Source organism: Triticum dicoccoides, chromosome 6A (genome assembly GCF_002162155.2).
Source record: "Triticum dicoccoides isolate Atlit2015 ecotype Zavitan chromosome 6A, WEW_v2.0, whole genome shotgun sequence".
In the NCBI taxonomy this organism is placed as follows: domain Eukaryota; kingdom Viridiplantae; phylum Streptophyta; class Magnoliopsida; order Poales; family Poaceae; genus Triticum; species Triticum dicoccoides.
Window position 1 is genome coordinate 244,248,207 of NC_041390.1, and position 22,412 is coordinate 244,270,618.

The following is a 22,412-nucleotide window of genomic DNA, read 5'->3' on the forward strand; positions in this document are numbered from 1 at the left end:
TTGATGTCTCACATCGACGCTTTCTGCCACCCTTCCTTGCTGATTTCTCTGCAGCCATGAACTTTAAACTGAATGGCTTCAATACGTTCAAAGGCTTCAAGGGATTTCGCTTGCTGGACAAACAGGAACTGGCTTCGGGAGAATTTATGTGATGCTGTAAGAATTCTGCAAATGAATGCAGACTATGAGAATCAAGGGATTCTCCCACGGAAATGTACCTATGACAGCATTAAGGTGCGAGGGAAGGGGAAGAGGTCATATGCATTCTCATAAGATTTTGAAGATAAATCAGTTTAGAAGACATTGACCTCATCGTGCGAAGACATTCACTCATAGATAAGGAGTTGGTTCCAGATTTGTACGAATCCACAGATCAGTACAAGTGAGGAATCTAACTACTTTGTGAAGCATAAGTGAACGTACTAGGCATAATATGAGATGCAGTATGAAGTGGATCCAACTTGTGTGAACAGAAACTGCTTGTGGTAGAAAGTGACGAATCTATAGGATCAAAGAGGCCGTAAAAAAGGAAGTTTTATTTACCACACAAGAAACTGCTAGACGGAGTGGAAGAGGAGGCCGAGCAGTTCAATCGTCCGTGCCCTAACTTGGCGACGGAGGACACCTACGGCGACGGCGGAGAAGACGATGTTCGCGGCCGGCGTCGGAGAGGTCATGGCAGCTAAGCGCTTCGTCGCCGGCGTCATCGAGGGCTAGCAGTGGCGCTAGGGTTCGTGCGAGAGTGGAAGAAGGATAATGACTGTGGTGAGGCGTGTATTTATAGGGACAGGGATGGCACAACGTTATTACACAGGTGCCCATAGCGATTCACATCTGAAGAACACGTGGCCATCATGCACCCTATCGGAGGTTGTTCCACGTTCCCACGCATGCCTGCATTGTCGGGTGGTCGTTCCCACTTCTCCGGGTTTCAGGTGAAGGAATTGGCATTGAAAATGGACTTAATGTTTGTCTCTGTATCTTCTGCTGACAAGGACGCAGAGAAAACATTCGACAGTTTCAATAGAATGCATATGATTTGGAGAGATAGAGTTTGAGATAGAAAGCATAGAGAGGTTAGGGTCCGATCACATTCAGTTAGTTCAAAAGATTCAACAAGAAGACATAGCTATAAGTGAATGCTGTAGAGGACAAAACACTATGTGTATATATATATGTGAAAAAGACAATCAAATCAACATAGTGAAGATAATCATGAGGACAAGTTGAGAATGAAGACAAACAAAATGTGAAGACATAGCAAATGTAACGCCATGGGTAAAACACTTCAAACAGAAGAATTTGGTGGTGGCGTTACCCACCGTATAGGAAGTATTAGACCCAGACACGGCACACAATTATCGTGGCGCTCCGAAGTCAAATTCCACATTAATGTGTTCACACTTAGAATGTATGTCTTCATTGATTGAAGATATACTTTACTTCGTGTGTTGCACATCTAAGTCATCAATATGCATAAGTGTTAGGATGTGTGCCTGATCACTGGACATTTGAGGATTCCAAGATATTTAGCTCACACCGTAACTTGCAAAATATCTTCTCATCCAAGGGCTTGGTGAAGATATCTGCCAATTGCTCTTCAGTGTTGACGTGTATGATATCAATATCTTCCTTCACAACATGATCTCTGAGAAAGTGATGACGAATTTCAATATGCTTTGTCTTCGAGTGCTGAACTGGGTTGTTGGCAATCTTGATGGCGCTTTCGTTGTCGCAGTAGAGTGGCACTTGCTTCAGATGAATGCCATAGTCTTTGATGGTTTGCTTCATCCACAGAAGCTGAGTGCAGCAAGATCCAGCAGCAATGTATTCAGATTTAGCAGTGGAGAGAGATACACAGTTCTGCTTCTTTGAAGACCAACATACAAGTGATCGTCCCAGAAAATGACATGTGCCTGATGTAGACTTGCGATCCACCTTGTCACCAGCATAATCAGCATCTGAGAATCCAACTAGATCAAACTCTGAGCCCTTTGGATACCATAATCCTAGAGTTGGAGTGTAAGCCAAATATCGAAGAATTCGCTTCACAGCTAAGTGATGTGATTCCTTTGGTGCCGCTTGGAATCGAGCACACATGCAAACACTAAGAATAATATCTGGTCTAGATGCACATAGATAAAGTAAAGAACCAATCATGGAGCGGTATACCTTTTGATCGAACTCTTTACCATTGTCGTCGGGACCCAGATGATGTTTGGCTGGCATTGGCGTCGTGAAGCCTTTGCAGTCTTGCATACCAAACTTCTTCAGGTAATCTTTGAGATACTTCTCTTGAGATATAAAGATGCCGTTGCGTTGCTGACGTATTTGAAGACCAAGGAAGAACTTCAGCTCACCCATCATGGACATCTGATATTGCTCTTGCATCATATATCCAAACTCTTCACTGTATTTCTGATTGGTGCAGCCGAAGATAATGTCATCCACATATATTTGGCACACAAACAGTTCACCATCATATGTCTTCATGAAGAGAGTGGGGGTCGAGGGAACCAGATTTGAAGCCTTTGCTCTTCAGGAAGTCTTTGAGTGTGTCATACCAAGCCCGAGGGGCTTGTTTGAGCCCATACAGTGCCTTGTTGAGCTTGCATACCATGTCAGGATGTTTTGGATCTTGAAAGCCAGGTGGTTGTGCGACATACACTTCTTCTTCAATCTTGCCATTGAGAAAAGCGCTCTTCACATCCATTTGATACAGAAGTATGTTATGATGATTTGCATAGGCTAGCAGTATGCGTATGGCTTCAAGTCTAGCCACAGGAGAAAATGTTTCATCGAAGTCAATCCCTTCAACTTGAGTGTATCCTTGAGCAACGAGACGAGCTTTGTTTCTGACAACTTGACCATGCTCATCTTGCTTGTTGCGATATATCCATTTGGTGCCTATTATATTGTGCTTCCGAGGATCAGGACGCTTAACCAGTTCCCATACATTATTCAGCTCAAACTGTTGAAGCTCTTCTTGCATAGCTTGAATCCATTCAGGTTCCATGAAGGCTTCTTCAACTTTCTTGGGTTCTGTTATTGAGATGAATGCGAAGTGCCCACAGAAATTTTCTAGATGTGTTGCCCTTGAATGAGTGAGTGGAACTGGTGCATTGATGCTATCAATTATTCTCTCAATTTGCACTTCATTTGCAACACGAGGATGTACAGGACGAAGATTTTGCTCTTGCTGATCATTATAATTGTTAGAGGGATTGTCTTCAGGCTGAATATTGTCTTCAGGTTGATCAGGTGCGGAGATGATAAGTTCTTATTCAGGTTGAGCTTTAGAAGGTATGATTTCTCCACTTCCCATAAGTTTGATTGATTCACTGGATGGAACTTCATCTAGCACATTTGGCAGCTGCTCTCTTTGTGAGCCGTTAGTTTCATCGAACCGCACATCCACTGTGTCAACCACTTTGTAATGAAAGAGATTGAAGACTCTGTAGGAGTGCGAATCCTTTCCATATCCAAGCATAAAACCCTCATGTGCTTTTGGTGCAAATTTTGGCGTGTGATGTGGATCCTTGATCCAACACTTGGCACCAAATACTCTAAAGTAACTGACATTTGGCTTCTTGCCAGTAAGGAGTTCATAGGATGTCTTGTTCAGAAGCTTGTGAAGATAAACACGGTTGATGATATGGCATGCAGTGTCAATGGCTTCAGGCCAGAATTTTCTTGGAGTCTTGTATTCATCAAGCATCGTCCGAGCCATCTCAATAAGTGTTCTGTTCTCGCGTTCGACGACGCCATTCTGCTGTGGCGTGTACGGAGCTAATAATTCATGTGTGATGCCGAAAGTATCAAGATATGTATCAAGGCCAGTGTTCTTGAATTCAGTGCCATTGTCACTTCTGATGTGCTTTATCTTGGCGCCATAGTTGCTCATTGCTCGATTGGCGAAGCGTCTGAAGACATCCTGCACTTCAGTCTTGTAAAGGATTATATGCACCCAAGTATATCTTGAATAATCATCAACAATGACAAAGCCATAGAGACATGCAGTAGTAGTAAGACTTGAGTAATGAGTGGGACCGAAAAGATCCATGTGTAGAAGTCCGAAGGGTTGAGTCATTGTCATGATTGTCCTCGAGGGATGCTTGGCCCTCATCATCTTTCCTGCTTCACAGGAACCACATAAGTGATCCTTCTTGAACTTGATGCCCTCGATGCCTATGACATGCTTCTTCCTTGCAAGGGTGTGGAGGTTCCTCATGCCAGCATGCCCTAGCCTTCGATGCCAGAGCCATCATTCAGAAGCTTTTGCTAGAAGACATACTGCAAGTTGTGGTCCTGCTAAGAAATCTACCACTTACAAATCATCTTTTTGATACCCTTCAAACACTAGAGACTTGTCAGATTCCATTAGTACAAGGCAACGATATTTTCCAAACATCACAATCATGTTTAAATCGCAAAGCATTGAGACAGACATTAAGTTGAAACCAAGGGATTCAACAAGCACGACTTTATCCATGTGTTGATCCTTTGAGATTGCAACTCTACCTAGACCCAATACCTTGCTTTTACCAGTGTCAGCAAATGTGATGTGACTTTTGTCTGATGGACGTAAAGTTGAGTCCATGAGAAGGCTTCACTTGCCAGTCATGTGATTTCTACACCCACTATCAATAATCCATTCTGAAGCAGCTGGTGTCGTACCCTACAGTGCAGTTAGGGGGATAGGCTTCACGAAGAGAATTGTGAAGCAAAAACATTTGACGAACCAGTGGATTATTAAAGCTTAGGTCGAGATTAGGACTGATAGGGCAAGTTGCAAGCGATTTAGAAACAAAGTACATAGTAAGACCATTTGGGCATTTGATCTTGCGCCCTACAAGATGTTTAAGGTCCCCAGCAATAGTGTCAGACGATTGTGGTTTTCGGCTGGAGACCTTTCCCTGCAAAAGAGAGTTAAGCTTTCTTAGCCACCCACATCTTCGGGGGTGGCTTCGAAGTAATGAGTCTAAGTGCAGCATCTGAGAACTTTGGCTTTGGAGCCCTAGCAAAAAGTCTTGCAGGTGGACAGTAGTACTCATAAGAATAAGCAGAATAGTTCTTGGTGTTATGAACATGGCGGTTTAAAGGACCGCGCTCATATTCATAGGCCTGAGTATGGCTTCCCTGCAAAACATTTGTGTTAGTTTGACTCCTGCAAAACATTTGTGTTAGTTTGACTCCGGTGAGTCCTCTGTCTGTATGAAGCCTTTGGACCGTATGAAGCCTGTGGTCTGGGGTTTGTCTTCTTCACCTGTGGTGTCATGATGACATTCACAGGAAGATTCTCCAAACACCTTTTCGGCACCCAGATCTTCTTCATAGGCGGTCCATTCCTGTAGTTAGTACCAATGTACCTGGCAAACACTTCACCATTTTGATTCTTAAACAGTTTATAGTTTGCATCAAAGGATTCATCAATGACAATGGGGTTAGCACAAGTGAAGCCAGATAGAGTGGATGGATCTGCTGAAGGTTCCTTTGCGGCAACCCATGTGGTTTTGGGGTACTGCTCAGGTTTCCAGTAAGATCCATCAGCATTCATTTTCCTTACGAACCCAACACCCTCTTTCCTAGGGTTTCGGTTCAGGCTCTGCCTTTTGAGGACATCACAAAGTGTCTGATGCCCTTTGAGACTTTTGTACATCCCTGTTTCAAGCAGTGTCTTCAACCTAGCATTCTCATCAGCAATAGCAGTGGTGTCCTCAGCAGAGGGGTTAGTTTCCACATCAACAGTTGTGATATTGCAACAGTAGCAGCAGTAGAGCATTCAGCAACAGAAGTAGCGTTATCACGCTCAATGCATTTAAGACATGGTGGTTCAAATCCTTCCTGAGCTGAACTGATCTGTTCGGCGCGAAGTGACTCGTTTTCCTTTTGAAGATCTTCATGAGCCGCTCTCAATTTCTCAAGATCTTGCTTCCTTTGAAGATAATCATAGCGAAGCCTTTCATGAGCTGTTGAGAGCATTTCATGACGACTTTCAAGTTCCTCATACTTAACGTGAAGATTATTTATGTCTTCAATTAAGGACTGAGATCGAGTCATTTCAGCGTCTAACAAATCATCGCTTTTGTCTAATAGTTTTTGAATGTGTTCCATGGTTTTCTGCTGTTCAGTTGCAATTTTAGCAAGTGTTTAGTAGCTGGGTTTGGAACCACAATCAGAGTCATCGTCACTAGATGTTTGATAGTGAGTAGTGCGTGTGTTTACCTTGGCACCACGTGCCATAAAGCAGTAGGAAGGAGCGGAGTAGTCCTTGTCATTTGCATCGGTGTCGGTGATGAAGTCATTGTCTTCAGTGTTGAAGATGGACTTGGCAACGTATGTTGTAGCCAGACTTGCAACGCCAGAATTGGACTCCTCCTCAGACTCCACCTCTGCCTCCTCAGAAGTGGACTCATCCTCAGAGTCCATTTCCATGCCAACAAACACACGTGCCTTGCCAGATGAGCTCTTCTTGTGTGATGAATACTTGGAGGAAGACTTGGAAGAAGATTTTGAGTATTTCTTCTTCTTGTCGTCAGAGTCATACTCCTTACTCTTCTTCTTCTTGTTGTTCTCATTGTCCCACTGTGGACACTCAGAGATGTAGTGACCAGGTTTCTTGCACTTGTGACATGTTCTCTTCTTGTAGTCATGAGAAGAAGCTTCATCATTCCTTGAGCTTGATCGTGAAGACTTTCTGAAGCCTTTTTTCTTGGTGAATTTTTGGAACTTCTTTACAAGCATAGCAAGCTCCCTTCCAATGTCTTCAGGATCATCAGAACTGCTGTCAGACTCTTCTTCAGATGAGGAGACAGCCTTTGCCTTTAAGGCACGAGTTCGCCCATAGTTGGGACCATAGATGTCTCTTTTCTCAGAAAGCTGAAACTCGTGTGTGTTGAGTCTTTCAAGTATGTCAGACGGATCGAGTGTCTTGAAATCAGGACGTTCTTGAATCATCAGGGCTAGGGTGTCAAACGAACTGTCAAGTGATCTCAGGAGTGTCTTAACGACTTCATGCTTGGTGATCCCAGTAGTGCCAAGGGCTTGAAGCTCATTTGTGATGTCAGTGAGTCGATCAAACATGAGCTGGACATTCTCATTGTCATTTCTCTTGAAGCGGTTGAAGAGGTTGAGATGGACACTGATTCTCTGATCTCTCTGGGTTGAGACGCCTTCATTGACCTTGGAGAGCCAGTCCCAGACTAGCTTAGATGTTTCCAAAGCACTCACGCGGCCATACTGTCCTTTGGTCAGATGACCACAGATGATATTCTTGGCAGTAGAGTCCAGTTGAACGAACTTCTTGACATCAGGAGCAGTGTCACCTTCTCCAACCTTGGGAACGCCGTTCTTGATGACATACCATAGGTCGACATCAATGGCTTCAAGATGCATGCGCATCTTATTCTTGCAGTATGGATATTCAGTTCCATCAAAGACGGGGCACGCAGCAGAGACTTTGATTATCCCTGCAGTCGACATAGCTAAAACTCCAGGTGGTTAAACCGAATCACACAGAACAAGGGAGTACCTTGCTCTGATACCAATTGAAAGTGCTAGTGATCGACTAGAGGGGGGTGAATAGGAGATTTTTATAAAAGTCTTCAAAACATGGAAGTTTCGAAAACAAATGATAGAAATAAACCAATTACCATGCAGCGGAAGGTAGACTACCCTAGGCAAACCATAGTCAAGTATTCAATGAAGTGAAAGCGCAATGACTAATAGCAGCTAGGCAGTAAGGATCAGGTAGGAAGATATTGTAAAGCCAATCAGAACAAGTAATCACTCAGTGAAGCCAAATGGTGATGCAATCGTACAATGACTTCACAAGGACCAACAGTAAGTAAAGGGAAGGGAAGGATGAAACCAATGACTCGTTGAAGACAATGATTTGTTGGACCAGTTCCAGTTGCTGTGATAACTGTTCGTCTGGTTAGGGAGGCTGAGATTCAACTCAGAAGACCTCGTCTTCACCTTATTCCCCTTGAGCTAAGGACACCCAGTCCTCGCCCAATCACTCTGGTAAGTCTTCAAGGTAGACTTCCGAACCTTCACAGACTTTGTTCAGCGACGATCCACAATGACTCTTGGATGCTCAGAATGGGACGCCTAACCGGCTGGAGGATTCACAGTCCTCAAGTGTAATAAGTCTTCAGATCACACAGACAAGAAGACTTAAGTGATGCCTAACACTCTTTGGCTCTGGGTGGTTAGGGCATTATCCTCTCAAGGAATTCTCTCTCAAAGGCTTCGAGGTGGGTTGCTCTCAAATGACAAAAGCCGTACTTTAACTCTGAGCAGCCAACCGTTTATGGTTGTAGGGGGTGGGCTATTTGTAGCCACTAGGCAACCCGACCTGATTTGTCCGAAATGACCCTGGGTCACTAAGGAACTGACACGTGTTCCAACGGTCAGATTTCAAACACACACGGCAACTTTACTTGGGCTACAAGCAAAGCTGACTTGTCCAACTCTGAACAAGATTCGCTCTCATAGTCTTCACTCGAAGACATAGGTTTTGGTTAAGCATCACTTCAGTCATTCTGACTGGTTTTCTTGGACCCCACTTAACAGTACGGTGGTTCCTATGACTCAACAAAGAAGAAAAAAAGAACTACGAAAGATCTAAGTCTTCGCGCTCCATAGTCTTCATGCGATGTCTTCTCTTGTCATAGTCTTCAATGTGAATGTCTTCACATACCACCTTTGACTTAAATGTCTTCATACTTTTTTAGGGGTCATCTCTGGTAGGAAAACCGAATTAATGAGGGACTTCTACTTGTGTTATCCTGCAATTCTCACAAACACATTAGTCCCTCAACTAGGTTTGTCGTCAATACTCCAAAACCAACTAGGGGTGGCACTAGATGCACTTACAGGATGCTTTTAACATGGCAGTTTGATAGTGGTTGCATCTTGCATTGATTTCTACGTTGTACTACTTCTAATTTTTTGAATTGCCACTTATGACAAGACACTTTTAACTTGGCAGAGTAATATTGGTTGCATCTTTCATATGGTGTCTAGCTTGCATTACTTCTATTTTCTTGCAAATCCTTCTGCTTCGTTTACACATCGTAGCTGTGAATATGTCATGATGTCCTGTTTTTCTTACATATTCCATCCTCATACGGTTGTCTTACAGCAAAGTATTGCTTGTCTGTATCATGCATCAATGAGTTCTGAAGAGCGATTTCATTCTTTTTTGTTGTGGGTACGGCTTGAGATGGCAAAGTCAAAAAAGAGCAAGGAAAATAATATAGTAGGGAGTGGTGTTACTCATAGGGAGAAACGGAAAAGGATCTGCCGTCCAGATTCTGCTGGTACTTATAGTGAAGTAGAAGGTCCAAGTCCACCAGCTAAATCTACAAACACAGTATCACCTGCTCCACCAGTTGCAGCATCCGCTTCAACTGTACTAGCATCTCAACGAGTTACTCGTTCATTTGCTCCGGAACTGACCAGTTCCCAAGCTGCCTTCACACCTAACACTACTTCCGACGCACTGCTGGCACAACAGGACTTGGCAAGATCAGATGAACCTCATGAGCATCAACACCAAGATGGTACCTGACCGAGTCAAGTTGCAGTTGCATGCTCCTTTATATGTACTCTCACAGTTCGATGTACACTAACACTTTCCATATTCGTTGTTGAACTAGCACCACGGCGCAAGCGGAAATAGACATCAAGGATAATGCTTGACAAAATAACAAAATCTAAAGGAGGAAGAATGGAGATCCATTTTGAGGTAGGTTTAAAAAGGCCACGTGATGCTACAGAGTCAGCCAAGTAAGTATCAGAGGCAGTCGTTGCCGTTAGGTGTCATGCACGTATCCTCCCAACATGGATCTAGTATAGGAATGAGAAAGACAATACCAAGTTTAACACCTTCATTGACCATTTATCTGTAAGTAATGCTATTCATCACAATTGGTAATATTGTCTTGCTCTGTCCCATACTTTCTAGCTTCCTCCTAATAAGACTCACATTCTTTTTCAACAGATGAGGTTCAAGTTGGATCCGAAAGATGATGCAACTAAACAAACATGCACTCATGTTTTTCAGTCTGCTCTGCGACAGTATCGGTACCACCTTAGAAAATCTCACTTTGAAGGCAGGGCTAACAATGAAATCGCACAAACATCTCCAGTGGAATATATTACAGATGAAGACTGGACAGCCCTCGTTAAACACTGGTCTGATCCAAAGTATTAGGTAGGCTATATGTATTTGTAAGTGCATCTAGTGCCATCCCTAGTTGGTTTTGGAGTATTGACGACAAACCTAGTTGAGGGACTAATGCGTTTGTGAGAATTGCAGGATAACACAGGTAGAAGTCCCTCATTGATTCGGTTTTCCTACCAGAGATGACCCCTAAAAATGTATGAAGACATTGATGTCAAAGGTGGTATGTGAAGATATTCACATTGAAGACTATGACAAGAGAAGACATCGCATGAAGCCTATGGAGCAAGAAGACTCAGATCTTTCGTAGTTCTTTTTCTTCTTTATTGAGTCATAGGAACCACCGTACTGTTAAGTGGGGTCCAAGAGAACCAGTCAGAATGACTGAAGTGATGCTTAACCTAAACCTATGTCTTCGAGTGAAGACTATGAGAGCAAATCTTGTCCAGAGTCGGACAAGTCAGCTTTTCTTGTAGCCCAAGTAAAGTTGTTGTGTGTGTTTGAAATCTGACTGTTGGAACACGTGTCAGTTCCTTAGTGACCCAGGGTCATTTCGGACAAATCAGGTTCGGTTGCCTAGTGGCTATAAATAGCCCACCCCCTACAACCATAAACGGTTGGCTGCTCAGAGTTAAAGTACGGCTTTTGTCGTTTGAGAGCAACCCACCTCGAAGCCTTTGAGAGAGAATTCCTTGCGAGGATAAAGCCCTAACCACCCAGAGCCAAAGAGTGTTAGGCATCACTTAAGTCTTCCTGTCTGTGTGATCTGAAGACTTATTACACTTGAGGACTGTGAATCCTCCAGCCGGTTAGGCGTCGCGTTCTGAGCATCCAAGAGTCATTGTGGATCGCCGGTGAACGAAGTCTGTGAAGGTTTGGGAGTCTACCTTGAAGACTTACCAGAGTGATTGGGCGAGGTCTGTGTGACCTTAGCTCAAGGGGAATACGGTGAGGACTGGGTGTCCTGAGCTGCGTGTTTAGGACTGGGTGTCCGGGACTGTGTGTCCTCAGGTTTAAATACCTAGCCGCCCTAACCAGATGTACAGTTGTCACAGCAACTGGAACTGGTCTAACAAATCATTGTGTTCAACGAGTCACTGTTTTCATCCTTCCCTTCCCTTTACTTACTGATGCTCCTTGTGAAGTCATTGTATGATTGCATTATCTTTTGTCTTCACTGAGTGATTGCTTGTTCTGATTGGCTACATAATATCTTCCTACCTGATCCTTACTACCTAGCTGCTATTAGTCATTGTGCTTTCACTTCATTGAATACTTGACTATGGTTTGCCTAGTGTAGTCTACCTTCCGCTGCATGGTAATAGGTTTATTTCTATCGTTTGTCTTTGAAACTTCTACGTTTTGAAGACTTTCATAAAAATTGCCTATTCACCCCCCCTCTAGTCGATATAACGCACTTTCAATTGGTATTAGAGCAAGGTACTCCCTTGTTCTGTGTGATTCGGTTTAACCACCTGGAGTTTTAGCTATGTCGACTGCAGGGATAATTAAAGTCTCCGCTGCGTGCCCCGTCTTCGATGGAACTGAATATCCCTACTAGAAGAATAAGATGCGCATGCATCTTGAAGCCATTGACGTCGACCTATGGTATGCCATCAAGAACGGCGTTCCCAAGGCTGGAGAAGGTGTCACTACAGCTGACGTCAAGAAGTTCGTTCAACTGGACTCTACTGCCAAGAATATCATTTGTGGTCATCTGACCAAAGGACAGTATGGCCACGTGAGTGCTTTGGAAACATCTAAGCTAGTCTGGGACTGGCTCTCCAAGGTCAATGAAGGCGTCTCAACCCAGAGAGATCAGAGAATCAGTGTCCTTCGCAACCTCTTCAACCGCTTCAAGAGAAATGAAAATGAGAATGTCCAGCTCACGTTTGATCGACTCACTGACATCACAAATGAGCTTCAAGCCCTCGGCGCTACTGAGATCACCAAGCATGAAGTTGTCAAGACACTCCTGAGATCACTTGACAGTTCATTTGACACCCTAGCCCCGATGATTCAAGAATGTCCTGATTTCAAGACACTCGATCCGTCTGACATACTTGAGAGGCTCAACACACATGAGTTTCAGCTTTTTGAGAAAAGAGATATCTACGGTCCCAACTATGGGCGAAATCGTGCCTTGAAGGCAAAAGCGTTCTCCTCATTTGAAGAAGAATCTGACAGCAGTTCTGATGATCCTGAAGACATTGGAAAGGAGCTTGCTATGCTTGTGAAGAAGTTCCAAAAATTCACCAAGAAGGAAGGCTTCAGAAAGTCTTCACGATCAAGCTCAAGGAATGATGAAGCTTCTGCTCATGACTACAAGAAGAAAACATGCCACAAGTGCAAGAAACCTGGCCACTACATCTCTGAGTGTCCGCGGTGGGACATTGAGAACAAGAAGAAAATGAAGATCAAGGAGTATGATTCTGATGACAAGAAGAAGAAGAAATACTCAAAGTCTTCTTCCAAGTCCTCCTCAAAGTCTTCATCACACAAGAAGAGCTCATCTGGCAAGGCACGTGCGTTTGTTGGCAAGGAAATGGATTCAGAGGAGGAGTCCGCTTCTGAGGAGGCGGAGGTGGAGTCTGAGGAGGAGTCCGATTCTGGCGTTGCGAATCTGGCTACAACATACGTTGCCAAGTCCATCTTCAACACTGAAGACAATGACTCCACCACCGACACCGATCCAAATGACAAGGACTACTCCGCTCCTACCTACTGCTTCATGGCACGCGGTGCCAAGGTAAACACACGCACTACTCACTATCAAACATCTAGTGACGATGACTCTGATTGTGGTTCCAAATCTAGCTACAAAACACTCGCTAAAATTGCAACTGAACAACAGAAAACCATGGAACACATTCAAAAACTGTTAGACAAAAGCGATGATCTGTTAGACGCTGAAATGACTCGATCTCATTCCTTAATTGAAGACATAAAAAATCTTCACGTTAAGTACGAGGAACTTGAAAGTCATCATGAAACGCTCTCAACAGCTCATGAAAGGCTTTCCTATGATTTTCTTCAAAGGAAGCAAGATCTTGAGAAATTGAGAGCGGCTCATGAAGATCTTCAAAAAGAAAACGAGTCGCTTCGTGCTGAACAGATCAGTTCAGCTCAGGAAGGATTGGAACCACCATGTCTTAAATGCATTGAGCGTGATAATGCTACTTCTGTTGCTGAATGCTCTACTGCTGCTACTATTGCAATATCTTCAACTGTTGATGTGGGAACTAACCCCTCTGCTGAGGATACCACTGCTATTGCTGATGAGAATGCTAGGTTGAAGACATTGCTTGAAACATGGATGTACAAAAGTCTCAAAGGGCATCAGACACTATGTGATGTCCTCAAAAGGCAGATCCTGAACCGAAACCCTAGGAAAGAGGGTGTTGGGTTCGTAAGGAAAATGAATGCTGATGGCTCTTACTGGAAACCTGAGCAATACCCCAAAACCACATGGGTTGCTGCAAAGGAACCTTTAGCAGATCCATCCACTCTATCTGGCTTCACTTGTGCTAACCCCATTGTCATTGATGAATCCTTTGATGCAAACTATGAACTGTTTAAGAATGAGAATGGTGAAGTGTTTGCCAGGTATATTGGTACTAACTGCAGGAATGGACCGCCTATGAAGAAGATCTGGGTGCCCAAAAAGTGTTTGGAGAATCTTCCTGTGAATGTCATCATGACACCACAGGTGAAGAAGACAAACCCCAGACCACAGGCTTCATACGGTCCAAAGGCTTCATACAGACAGAGGACTCACCGGAGTCAAACTAACGCAAATGTTTTGCAGGGAAGCCATACTCGGGCCTATGAATATGAGCGCGGTTCATCAAACTGCCATGTTCATAAGACCAAGAACTATTCTGCTTATTCTTATGAATACTATTGTCCTCCTGCAAGACTTTTCGCTAGGGCTGCAAAGCCAAAGTTCTCAGATGCTGCACTTAGACTCATTGCCTCGAAGCCACCCTTGAAGATGTGGGTGGCTAAGAAAGCTTAACTCTCTTTTGCAGGGAAAGGTCTCCAGACAAAAGCCAGAATCGTCTGACGCTATTGCTGGGGACCTTAAACATCTTGTAGGGTGCAAGATCAAATGCCCAAATGGTCTTATTATGTACTTTGTTCCTGAGTCGCTTGCTACCTGCCCTATCAGTCCTAATCTCGATCTAAGCTTTAATTATCCACTAGTTCGTCAAATGTTTTTGCTTCACAATTCTCTTCGTGAAGCCTATCCCCCTAACTGCACTGTAGGGTACGACACCAGCAGCTTCAGAATGGATTATTGATAGTGGATGTACCAATCACATGACTGGCAAGCGAAGCCTTCTCATGGACTCAACTTTACGTCCATCTGACAAAAGTCACATCACATTTGCTGACACTGGTAAAAGCAAGGTATTGGGTCTAGGTAGAGTTGCAATCTCAAAGGATCAACACATGGATAACGTCATGCTTGTTGAATCCCTTGGCTTCAACTTAATGTCTGTCTCAATGCTTTGCGATTTAAACATGATTGTGATGTTTGGAAAATATCGTTGCCTTGTTCTAATGGAATCTGACAAGTCTCTAGTGTTTGAAGGGTATCGGAAAGATGATTTGTACATGGTAGATTTCTCAGTAGGACCACAGCTTGCCGTATGTCTTCTAGCAAAAGCTTCAGAATGCTGGCTCTGGCATCGGAGGCTAGGGCATGCTGGCATTAGGAATCTCCACACCCTTGCAAAGAAGAAGCATGTCATAGGCATCGAGGGCGTCAAGTTCAAGAAAGATCACTTATGCGGTGCCTGTGAAGCAGGAAAGATGACAAGGGCCAAGCATCCCTCAAAGACGATCATGACAAGGACTCGACCCTTCGAACTGCTCCACATGGATCTTTTCGGTCCCACTCATTACTCAACTCTTACTACTACTGCTTGTCTCTATGGCTTTGTCATTGTTGATGATTATTCTAGATATACTTGGGTGCACATAATCCTCTACAAGACTGAAGTGCAGGATGTCTTTAGACGCTTCGCCAATCGAGCAATGAACAACTATGGCGCCAGGATAAAGCACATCAGAAGTGACAATGGCATTGAATTCAAGAACACTGGCCTTGATACATATCTTGATACTTTGGGCATCACACATGAATTCTCAGCTCCGTACACGCCACAGCAGAATGGTGTCGTCGAACGCAAGAACAGAACACTCATTGAGATGGCCCGAACGATGCTTGATGAATACAAGACTCCAAGAAAATTCTGGCCTGAAGCCGTTGATACTGCATGCCATACAATCAATCGTGTTTATCTTCACAAGCTTCTGAACAAGACATCTTATGAGCTCCTTACTGGCAAGAAGCCAAATGTCAGTTACTTCAGAGTATTTGGCGTCAGGTGCTGGATCAAGGATCCACATCACACTTCAAAATTTGCACCAAAAGCACATGAGGGTTTTATGCTTGGATATGGAAAGGATTCGCACTCCTACAGAGTCTTCAATCTCTTTCATTATAAAGCGGTTGAAATAGTGGATGTGCGGTTCGATGAGACTAACGGTTCACAAACAGAGCACCTGCCAAATGTGCTAGATGAAGTTCCATCCAGTGAATCAATCAAACTTATGGGAACTGGAGAAATCATAGCCTCTGAAGCTCAACCTGAAGAGGAACTTATCATCTCCGCACCTGATCAACCTGAAGACAATGCTCAGCCTGAAGACAATCCCTCTAACAATGACAATGATTAGCAAGAGCAAAATCTTCGCCCTGTACATCCTCGTGTTGCCAATGAAGTGCAGATTGAGAGAATAATTGATAGCATCAACGCACCCGATCCGCTCACTCGTTCAAGGGCAACACAGCTAACAAATTTCTGTGGGCACTTCGCATTCGTCTCAATAACAGAACCCAAGAAAGTTGAAGAAGCCTTCATGGAACCTGAATGGATTCAAGCTATGCAAGAAGAGCTTCAACAGTTTGATCTGAATAATGTATGGGAACTGGTTAAGCGTCCTGATCCTCGGAAGCACAATATAATAGGCACCAAATGGATATACCGCAACAAGCAAGATGAGCATGGTCAAGTTGTCAGAAACAAAGCTCGTCTCGTTGCTCAAGGATATACTCAAGTTGAAGGGATTGACTTCGATGAAACATTTGCTCCTGTGGCTCGACTTGAAGCCATACGCATACTGCTGGCCTATGCAAATCATCATAACATACTTCTATATCAAATGGATGTGAAGAGCGCTTTTCTCAATGGCAAGATTGAAGAAGAAGTGTATGTTGCACAACCGCCTGGCTTTGAAGATCCAAAACATCCTGACATGGTATACAAGCTCAACAAGGCGCTGTATGGCCTCAAACAAGCCCCTCGGGCTTGATATGACACACTCAAATACTTCCTGAAGAGCAAAGGCTTCACACCTGGTTCCCTTGACCCCACTCTCTTCACGAAGACATATGATGGTGAACTATTTGTGTGCCAAATATATGTGGATGACATTATCTTCGGTTGCACCAATCAGAAATACAGTGAAGAATTTGGATATATGATGCAAGAGCAATACCAAATGTCCATGATGGGAGAGCTGATGTTCTTCCTTGGTCTTCAAATATGACAGCAACGCAACGGCATCTTTATATCTCAAGAGAAGTATCTCAAAGATTGCATGAAGAAGTTCGGTATGCAAGACTGCAAAGGCTTCACGACGCCAATGCCAGCCAAACATCATCTAGGTCCCGACGACAATGGTAAAGAGTTCGATCAAAAGGTATACCGCTCCATGATTGGTTCTTTACTTTATCTATGTGCATCTAGGCCAGATATTATGCTTAGTGTTTGCATGTGTGCTCGATTCCAAGCGGCACCAAAGGAATCGCATCACTTAGCTGTGAAGCGAATTCTTCGATATTTGGCTTACACCCCAACTCTAGGATTATGGTATCCAAAGGGCTCAAAGTTTGATCTAGTTGGATTCTCAGATGCTAATTATGCCGGTGACAAGGTGGATCGCAAGTCTACATCAGGCACATGTCATTTTCTGGGACGATCACTTGTATGTTGGTCTTCAAAGAAGCAGAACTGTGTATCTCTCTCCACTACTGAATCTGAATACATTGCTGCTGGATCTTGCTGTGCTCGGCTTCTATGGATGAAGCAAACACTCAAAGACTATGGCATTCATCTGAAGCAAGTGCCACTCTACTGCAATAACGAAAGCACCATCAGGATTGCCAACAACCCAATTCAGCACTCGAAGACAAAGCACATTGAGATTCGTCATCACTTTCTCAGAGATCATGTTGTGAAGGAAGATATTGATATCATACACGTCAACACTAAAGAGCAATTGGCAGATATCTTCACCAAGCCCTTGGATGAGAAGAGATTTTGCAAGTTACGGTGTGAGCTAAATATCTTGGAATCCTCAAATGTCCTGTGATCAGGCACACATCCTAACACTTATGCATATTGATGACTTAGATGTGCAACACACGAAGTAAAGTATATCTTCAATCAATGAAGACATACATTCTAAGTGTGAATACATTAATGAGGAATTTGACTTCGGAGCGCCACGATAATTGTGCGCCGTGTCTGGGTCTAATACTTCCTATACGGTGGGTAACGCCACCACCAAATGTTTTGTTTGAAGTGTTTCACTCATGGCGTTACATTTGCTATGTCTTCACATTTGGTTTGGCTTCAATCTCAACATGTCTTCATGATTATCTTCACTATGTTGATTATATATATATACTAGTGTTCTGTCCTCTACAGCATTCACTTATAGCTATGTCTTCTTGTTGAATCTTTTGAACTAAGTGAATGTGATCGGACCCTAACCTCTCTATGCTTTCTATCTCAAACTCTATCTCTCCAAATCATATGCATTCTTTTGAAACTGTCAAATGTCTTCTCTGCGTCCTTGTCAGCAGAAGATACAGAGACAAACATTAAGTCCACTTTCAATGCTAATTCCTTCACCTGAAACCCGAAGAAGTGGGAACGACCACCCGACAATCCAGGCGCGCGTGGGACGTGGAACAACCTCCGATATGCTGCATGATGGCCACGTGTTCCTCAGATGTGAATCGCCAGGGGCACCTGTGTAATAACACTGAGCTGCCCCTGTCCCTATAAATACACGCCACACCATAGTCATTATCTCTTCTTCCACTCTCGCACGAACCCTAGCGCCACCGCTAGCCCTCGATGATGCCAGCGACGAAGCACTTAGCTGTCGCAACCTCTCCGACGCCGTCTTCACGCCGACCGCGTACATCGTCTTCTCCGCCGTCGCCGTAGGTGTCCTCCGTCGCCAAGTTAGGGCACGGACGATCGAACTGCTCGGCCTCCTCTTCCACTCCGTCTAGGAGTTCCTTGTGTGGTAAATAAAAACCTCCTTTTTACGGCCCCTTTGATCCTACAGATTCGTCACTTTCTACCACAAGTGGTTTTTGTTCACACATGTTGGATGCACTTCATACTGCATCTCATAATATGCCTAGTATATTCACTTATGCTTCACAAAGTAGTTAGATTCCTCACTTGTACTGATCCGTGGATTCGTACAAATCTGGAACCAACTCCTTATCTATGAGTGAATGTCTTCGCACGATGAGGTCAATGTCTTCTAAACTGATTTATCTTCAAAATCTTCTGAGAATGCATATGACCTCTTCCCCTTCCCTCGCACCTTAATGCTGTCACAGGTACATGTCCGTGGGAGAATCCCTTGGTTCTCATAGTCTGCATTCATTTGCAGAATTCTTACAGTATCATATAAGTTCTCCCGAAGCTAGTTCCTGTTTGTCCAGCAAGCGAAAGCCTTTGAACGTGTTGAAGCCATTCAGTTTGAAGTTCATGGCTGCAGAGAAATCAGCAAGGAAGGGTGGCAGACAGTGTCGTGGGGGAACATCAAGAGATTGCATGATGACCTCTCAGAGCTTTACAAGACAGATCCTGAAGAGGATTACAATCAGCGCAAGACACGAATCCAATGGATTCGACGATATTGGGCAGAAAAGTGGTTCAAGTACAGATTTGTGACAAAGGAATATGCTGAGAAAAACGCCATCAAGCAACCTTGGGGAGACATCCTATACAAAAATCTTCAACCCAGGTCCAGAGCTGAAGCCATTAAACAAGGCTTCTATCCCTGCATGGTCCGTGGACCACAGACTGCAGATGCAAACCCATCATCACTACTATGGTGTCGTGACAACAATCTGTTCAACTGCAACTTCCAGTTTGCCAAGAACTCAGCAAAGAAGAACAAGAAGTCTTTGGGACTAGACTTCAACCCAGGTCCCTCTGCTCCCCGTACTGACAGCACACGTGATGCAGAACCCAATGTCATCGGTCCGTTCTACAACCTGGAAGGTCTCATCACTCATATCGTGGTTCAAGGGACAGCCGTGCATGAGCCTGCAGATGAAGCTGAATCAGATGAAGCACCTGCAGCGCCGAAGCCAAAGAAACTGAAGCAGCCTAAAGCTTCAAAGCCTGCCTCAGCACCAAAAATATCACGGGCGAAGCCACTGGCTACTGCACCTCCTGAAGACAGTGTGCAGTCTGAAGATCTGTCACGCATCTCCAAGCCCCAGAGAGTCAAGATGCCTCTGCCACACACCAGCCAAGAACTGACTGCTGCTGCCATTCTGCGCAAGGATGCCATTGATTTGTCCAGTGATGAAGATCTGGCAGATGATGCTCTTGAGCAACTGATCAAGAGCAAAGAAGAAGCAGAAATCTTCAATGATCTGCCTCTCTTTGACGTGGCAATCATTCACAACTTCATTGATGAGTGGTTTGACACGCCCAACCTCAGCTTCGAAGATCTGCAACTTCCAATTGGCCTCAGTGTCGCCTTCCATGGCGCCATTGCTTCAGAGCTAGCTCTAGCTCAGCGCATCGTCGAACTGAAGCAAAATATTGACTTTGAGAAAGCTCAGTTCAAGAAGCATATGGCCAAGCTCAGCGTGCAAGAGGTGAAAAACTTCAAGATTATGCTGCACAAGCTCAAAGAAGCCTTTCTCAAGAAACATGCAGAAGCTCAAGGTTCTCGTGAGTGCATGAAGGTCTTGGCTGACAAGAGTGTGCAAGCCTACAATGAGGCCGAGAAGCGCAAGGCCCTTGGTCGTCCTGGCATCGACCCCAGGATGGCTGCAAAGCAGAAGAAGAAGAAGCCCGCTATGGCCGAACCCGACGCACCAAGGCAGGAAGCATATCCCATTGTCTTCCCAACCAGCATGACTGGCTCGAAGCCAAAAGCCAGGTCTACCGCTTCAGAATTGAAGAAGACGAGGACTGCTGAGGCTGAAGCCAGAAAGAGGAAACATCCTGAAGCCTCTGCTGCTGCTCCCTCCAAGAAGAAGCGGAAGACCAAGAAGGAACGGGCTGCTCCCACAGAGCCCTTAATTGTTGAACCCATCTCCATGGTTCACCCTGCCACTGAACATCAAGAGCGCCAACTGACTGTCCATGAGCCTGCTTTCACAGAGGCTCATGAAGCTGAAGACTTTCCAGTAGCTGATCCCACCACTGCTGAAGACAATGGTCACCATGACCATGTTGAAGATGATGCAGTTCTTCCTCGGATCAAGCACCAACAGGTATCATCACCTGTGATTACGCATAGCGAACTCATCAACATTGGTCATCCTCTGACGCCAACTGCTCAGGATGCATCATGGGCTGATCACCCACAAGCACAAGAGGAAGATGACTTTGAGACCCAGCCAACTCCAACTCCACAGGCATCGCCAGCGTTACGCAGGCTTCGCAAAGGACCAAGGCCTCCAGTCTCCGAGTCTGAAGCTAAAGCTGCTGAAGACATTCCGGCTGCATTAGCCGACGACACCCAAGAAGAAGAACATGTCCCCGCTCCCCCAACTACTGACGAAGTTGTTCTCGCGGAGAACGTGTCTGTGCCCGACCCTCCAGCTCGTCAAGTGGAGGTAGAAAATCTTGAGGCTGCCACCACCAACACCAATGAAGCCACTGACGCAGTCATCACAGAAGCAAATGTGGAGCCTCCACCAACCCAAGAACCAGAAGTCAGTGAAGCAAATGATGCTACTACTCCTGTTCCTGCGCCTGCTGCTGGTCCTCAGTTTGACTATCATGTTGAGCATAGGCCTTAGGTACAGAAGCCAATTCCAAGGTTGCCCAGGTTTCCAGGTCCTGCATCAGCACCTAGATCCTTCAATGTCAATGGCTTCAAAGCAGACAACACTTTCTTCAATAGCTCCAAGAACAGGGAAAGAATATCTTCTAATCGGTTCTGGAGCTATCCGCAGCGAAGCTATTACTCCTGCATTCTGTACAATCAAGGTCACATCTTCCCACATAAGCATCTTGACACTGAAGCAATAGCTGGTCTGCCCTGTCTAGAAGAAGCTCTGGATTGCTTCAAAGAGGTTGGATTGTTGCCGTTTGTCACCGACCAAGAGCACTGGAATGAAGAGTTGCTGCTCCAATTCTATGCCACACTTCACATCCGTGGGTACAACAGAGATCCGAAGACTTGGGTCCTAGAGTGGATGACAGGAAATGTTCATCACGAAGCCAAAGCCTTTGATATCATTGAGCTCACTGGTCTGCCCACTCCTGGCGATCTCTATGAACCTGGCTGTCAGCTTCACAGTGAAGCTATGGAGAACATCTTTCAGAAGCCTGAACTGAACATGAGTCAGATGCTTAGTATGATGAAGCCCTTGCCACAAGATGTTGCATATCCTAAGGAGTTCTTTGTTGAAGACCTTGAGTATCTGTCAAGGACTTTCTATCACATCATAAGGCAAACTCTTTGGCCCATCAAAGGACATTCTCCACATGCCAAGCTGGAAGGTGCAATGAAGACTTTGGTCTTCTATATTCTTCATGGCAAATGCTTCAATGCACAAGACTTCTTCATCCGCCAACTTGCTGCATCAGGCTCTGATCTTTTTGGCTTGAAGTTCTACGCTCCATGGATAACGCGGCTGATTAAACTCCACTCCGCTATCTCATATCAGCCATCTGCTCGCAATCATCGGATCTTTCTACCTGATGTGGATATGTCCGTTGAAGCCATTTATCCTGAGCCTGCCAAGGAGCCTCTTAGTCTTCAAAATGCGGAGCATCAAAGTTTCTCTCAGAACATTGAGTTGAAGCAGTCACTCGTGTTTATCCTCTGGCTGGAACTACACGTGCACCTCATCATGCCCTTA